This window comes from Coregonus lavaretus, assembly GCF_964263955.1.
Source record: "Coregonus lavaretus genome assembly, chromosome: 24".
NCBI classification, from domain to species: domain Eukaryota; kingdom Metazoa; phylum Chordata; class Actinopteri; order Salmoniformes; family Salmonidae; genus Coregonus; species Coregonus lavaretus.
Genome location: NC_140011.1, coordinates 33,815,733 through 33,821,435, shown reverse-complemented (window position 1 = coordinate 33,821,435; position 5,703 = coordinate 33,815,733). Strand labels below are relative to the sequence as shown.

The 5,703-nt window shown below is 42.8% G+C and overlaps 1 pseudogene across 1 annotated transcript; it reads right to left on the bottom strand.

The window, feature by feature from the left end:
* Window positions 1-795, bottom strand: LOC311099832 (muscarinic acetylcholine receptor M3-like; annotated as a pseudogene). Its single transcript has one exon. The product of its transcript is annotated as a muscarinic acetylcholine receptor M3-like (transcript).
* Window positions 796-5,703: the final 4,908 nt, after the last annotated feature.

Genomic DNA, 5,703 nt, shown 5'->3' with positions numbered 1-5,703 from the left:
CTACTTAGGCTCCTCTCTCACAGGGAAGCAGCTCTGGGACCCCTCACTGCTCTGCTCCCTGCCAGCAGACACCTCTCTGGACCTGCTCGCACTGCTCTTGGTGCTGTTGGAGTAAACAGCCCTTCCCTCAGATCCCTGGGAGGCCCCTCCACTGCTCCCAGACCCCAGCAGCCCCTCCAGACCCTGGGCTCGCTTTTCGATCTCCCAGTAGATCTTCCAGTACAGTATGCCCATGATGGTGACAGGAAGCTAGAAGGCAGCGATGGCCGTGCCGAATGTGAGAGCAGGCTCGTTCAGGAATGAGAGAGCCAACCTTATCCTGCGAGGACCTGCCCACCACTTGGGGCCAGAACAGGATGGCCGGCCCTCACAGGATGAAGGACACTGCCCAGGCCAGCTGCCCGGCGTGTGGTGCACTGGGCCCTGTAGCTGAGAGGTCTTGTGACGGAGTAGAAGCGGTCGAAGCTGATGACCAGCAGGTTCATGACAGAGACGTTGCTGGCCACATAGTCCACGGCCAGCCAGACTTAACAGGCCAGGCTGCCTTGGGCCCAGTGGCCCATGATGATGTAAACAGCATAGAGGTTCATAGAAACCGCCCCCAGGATCAGCAGGAAGTAGTTGCTGACGGTGCGTAGCTCGCTGTTGACCTGGAAGGAGATCAATGATAGTGACCAAAGAGAGAGGTCCTGTGATGAGTACGAATACCACCACCTCTCATATCTCATGGCCCCCCCATGGATCTGCTGTCACATTGGCGATCTCACTAGTCTGGGAGTCACAGGAGTGGTTCATCCTTCACAGAGCAATGCTGAGTGAAGTGGTGGAGCAAAAGTCATTCTTGTTCATGACAGGGAATCGCTGATGAGGACATCTGGCCTGGAGCTACCATCTCAGGGCCAACTGCAGAACGAGAACAGGTGATCAGTCATGAGCTGGAACACGTTTCCAACCATGACATTTATACACATTTAGTCATTCATTTAGATAATTTGTTTTAAAACTGGTCCATTGGTATAATTAGAGAAATGTCATCGCAGTAAATCACATGATAATTTCTCCAGTAAGGACAGTTCTGAGAAACTCATTAAATATATAAACCTTTCAGTTTACACACCATGTTTGAAGTCCTGCCTTTCTGTTGACTCAGACTAGGTGACATGCTGTTACTAAGATAAATGTATTTTTCATAACTGTTAGTGCTTGATGAGTTTACTGCGGTATGCTAACAAGAGCATATGATTTAAAGGGAGATAATTGTGTCAGTCAATAATGTACCTGATGGAGAATTAGCTTACATACAGAATTTAAATAAGCAGTACTGGTATATGGTGGCAAATGGCAATTGTCATAATTGTGAATACTTTGGGGTATGAACTTAAAGTTGCAGTGCTTGTATGGCTACTGACACTGAATGGTAAAATCGATAGTGAGAAATCTACCGTTCAATTACACGCTCTAATAATCTATGCCATTATGCAAAAATAAACCTTGTAAAGAACTTATTTATGTTTGCGATTACTGCCACAATAATTAATACAATTTACAACTGCTTTAAAGAACTGTTTATAATATGCATCAACCAGTAGAGGCTGCTGAGGGGAGGATGGCTCATAATAATAGCTGGAACAGAGCAAATGGAATGGCATCAAACACATGGAAATCACGTGCTTAATGTATTTTATACCATTCCACTTATTTCGTTCCAGCCATTACCACATTTTTACATTTTACATTTTAGTCATTTAGCAGACGCTCTTATCCAGAGCGACTTACAGTTAGTGAGTGCATACATTTTCATACTGGCCCCCCGTGGGAAACGAACCCACAACCCTGGCATTGCAAGCGCATGCTCTACCAACTGAGCTACAGGCGAGCCCGTCCTCCCTAATTAAGGTGCCACCAACCTCCTGTGGCATCAACACTTACACTTGTATTGGATGGTGTCCATATACCCATAATAAAACAACAGGTTCATGCGATGGTCGATCCCTTGTGGTTGAAGTCGTAAAGGTACAGTATAAAAAAGTAGTTACTAATCATGGGCCATCCAATGACAGAAACTTAACCGCCGGTGTCTATTTTGGTCAACCTTGCTGTTCGTGCGTGTAGATTTTATTATGCATATGAATTATTGCTCCTCAAATGGCTTGGTCCTAAGGTGAGGCATGGTGTGTTCTTAGAAGATAAGGTGAGACATGGTGTGTTCTTAGAAGACAAGGTGAGATATGGTGTGTTCTTAGAAGATAAGGTGAGACATGGTGTGTTCTTAGAAGATAAGGTGAGGCATGGTGTGTTCTTAGAAGATAAGGTGAGGCATGGTATGTTCTTAGAAGATAAGGTGAGGCATGGTGTGTTCATAGAAGATAAGGTGAGACATGGTGTGTTCTTAGAAGATAAGGTGAGGCATGGTGTGTTCTTAGAAGATAAGGTGAGGCATGGTGTGTTCTTAGTAGATAAGGTGAGGCATGGTATGTTCTTAGAAGAGACTAAATGAAGAGTACAGAAGAAACAAATGTAACCAGAGGTTCCTGCCACAACACGTGTAGCCTACATAATGTGTCAAGCAGGCTACTGTACAAATTCAAGCAGCTGACATCCAGCTACCACCTCACAAATAATTTCCTTCAACTTATTTCATGTACTCCAGTAAATGAGCACATTTAGATAAACACTTCTCAACGTTTACACATGTCAATAAAGCGTTAATTAAAGTGCAGGGCAAAGTAATCACCCTGGAAATCTTGATTGGGCTCACACACATGATGATAAATAAGAGTATTATATTTAGTATAGTTGGGTTAAACTGTAAGTCTGTTCACCACTCTGCATGTCTGTAATTCAGAATTTCAAATCCGAACCCTAGATCATCTTTCAATTAATATTTTCTCTGTACTTGTTTTCTGCCGTGTGATTTGCAACACCATATTCATACAGTTGTATGTTGTTGTGAGCTGTGAGTGCTGGCGCAGTGGGATCTGATTGGCTGTTACAGTTGAAGTCGGAAGTTTACATACACTTTAGCCAAATACATTTGAACTCAGTTTTTCACAATTCCTGATATTTAATCCTAGTAAAAATTCCCTGTCTTAAGTCAGTTAGGATCACCACTTTATATTAAGAATGTGAAATGTCAGAATAATAGTAGAGAGAATTATCTATTTCAGCTTTTATTTATTTCATCACATTCCCAGTGGGTCAGAAGTTTACATACACTCAATTAGTATTTGGTAGCATTGCCTTTAAATTGTTTAACTTGGGTCAAACGTTTCAGATAGCCTTCCAGAAGCTTCCCACAATAAGTTGGGTGAATTTTGGCCCATTCCTCCTGACAGAGCTGGTGTAACTGAGTCAGGTTTGTAGGCCTCCTTGCTCGCACACGCTTTTTCAGTTCTGCAAAAATATGTTCTATAGGTTTGAGGTCAGGTCTTTGTGATGGCCACTCCAATACTTTGACTTTGTTGTCCTTAAGCCATTTTGCCACAACTTTGGAAGTATGATTGGGGTCATTTGCGACCAAGCTTTAACTTCCTGACTGATGTCTTGAGATGTTGCTTCAATATATCCACATAATTTTCCTTCCTCATGATGCCATCTATTTTGTGAAGTGCACCAGTCCCTCCTGCAGCAAAGCACCCCCACAGCATGATGCAGTCACCCCCGTGCTTCACGTTTGGGATGGTGTTCTTCAGCTTGCAAGCTACCCCCTTTTTCCTCCAAACATAACCATGGTCATTATGGCCAAACAGTTATATTCGTGTTTCATCAGACCAGAGGACATTTCTCCAAAAAGTATGATCTTTGTCCCCATGTGCAGTTGCAAACTATAGTCTGGCTTTTTTATGGCGATTTTGGAGCAGTGGCTTCTTCCTTGCTGAGCTGCCTTTCAGGTTCTGTCGATATAGGACTCGTTTTACTGTGGATATAGATACTTTTGTACCTGTTTCCTCCAGCATCTTCACAAGGTCCTTTGCTGTTGTTCTGGGATTGATTTGCACTTTTCGCACCAAAGTCCTCTGTAGCTCAATTGGTAGAGCATGGCGCTTGTAACGCCAGGGTAGTGGGTTCGATCCCCGGGACCACCCATACGTAAAAATGTATGCACACATGACTGTAAGTCGCTTTGGATAAAAGCGTCTGCTAAATGGCATAGTATTATTATTATCATCTCTAATAATAACCTTCCTGAGCGGTATGACGGCTGCGTGGTCCCATGGTGTTTATACTTGCGTACTATTGTTTGTACAGATGAACGTGGTATCTTCAGGCGTTTGGAAATTGCTCCCAAGGATGAACCAGACTTGTGGAGGTCTACAATTCTTTTTCTGAGGTCTTGGCTGAATTATTTTGATTTTCCCATGATGTCAAGCAAAGAGGCACTGAGTTTGAAGGTAGGCCTTGAAATACATCCACAGGTACACCTCCAATTGACTCAAATGATGTCAATTAGCCTATCAGAAGCTTCTAAAGCCATGACATAATTTTCTGGAATTTTCCAAGCTGATTAAAGGCACAATCAACTTAGTGTTTGTAAATTTCTGACCCACTGGAATTGTGATACAGTGAATTATAAGTGAAATAATCTGTCTGTAAACAATTGTTGGAAAAATGACTCACGTCATGCACAAAGTAGATGTCCTAACTGACTTGCCAAAACTATAGTTTGTTAACAAGAAATTTGTGGAGTGGTTGAAAAACGAGTTTTAATGACTCCAAACTAAGTGTATGTAAACTTCCGACTTCAACTGTATATTACACAGCCACAGCTCGGGCTGGCCCAATGACAGAGATTAAATGACTTTTACAACCCTTTCATCTACTGTGTTTGGTGCCTGAGAGAGTGATTGTCTATAGACTTTATTGTGCTTTGATCACATGGAACAGTGTGTTGCATTGTTGTACAAGATACAAGTAACCTACAACACTTGATTTACACAGGATATTCTCACATTTCTCTGGTGGAATTTTCAATTCCTCGTGTGATTCTACGAAATGCATCTCTGTCGAGTATTTGCAATGTACACGGTAATTTTGACAATTGTCACAAAACACTGACAGCACCAGGAACACTGTATTTATTGGATGATGCCATATCACACTGGACATGTTCAAAAAATTATGTCTGTTGTTATAACTGGGATTACTTAATTAACTAGTTATTTTCCATTTCCTTTGTCTATCCCCAGCCTCTCATCTGTGGATCCAAATGAAGATAAGGAAATGGGGGTTTCAGTCCCCAATATGTTCATCATTAGGACTGCGATGGGAAATGTGTGTGTTTGCGTATGTACTTGCAGCATGTGTGCATGTACTGTATATGAGTAGATGGCAGTGTGTGTAGCATATGCTACGCAGAGATAGGTTGCTGTCTGCATGGTTCTCTCTGGGCACTTATCAGAAGGATGTGTTTGCTTTGAGAGGCTAACAGGCTAGTAACAGCTTACTGCAGCTCCTCGGGTTAATGAGTAAACGACAGGTCTGGAGTCAGTGAAAGGCAGAGGTAGACACTGGGACTGTTTCCCCTGTTGTCTTCCCACTGGGCACACACTGGTTGAATCAATTTCAATGAAATTATGTCGATCCAACGGGGAATAGACGTTGAATTGACATCTGTGCCCAGTGGGCCCCACCAATCACTTCTCAGAGCTTACCAGCTGTATGTACAGTACCTTAAGGACTTAAGGAGAGAGACAGATTGTTATT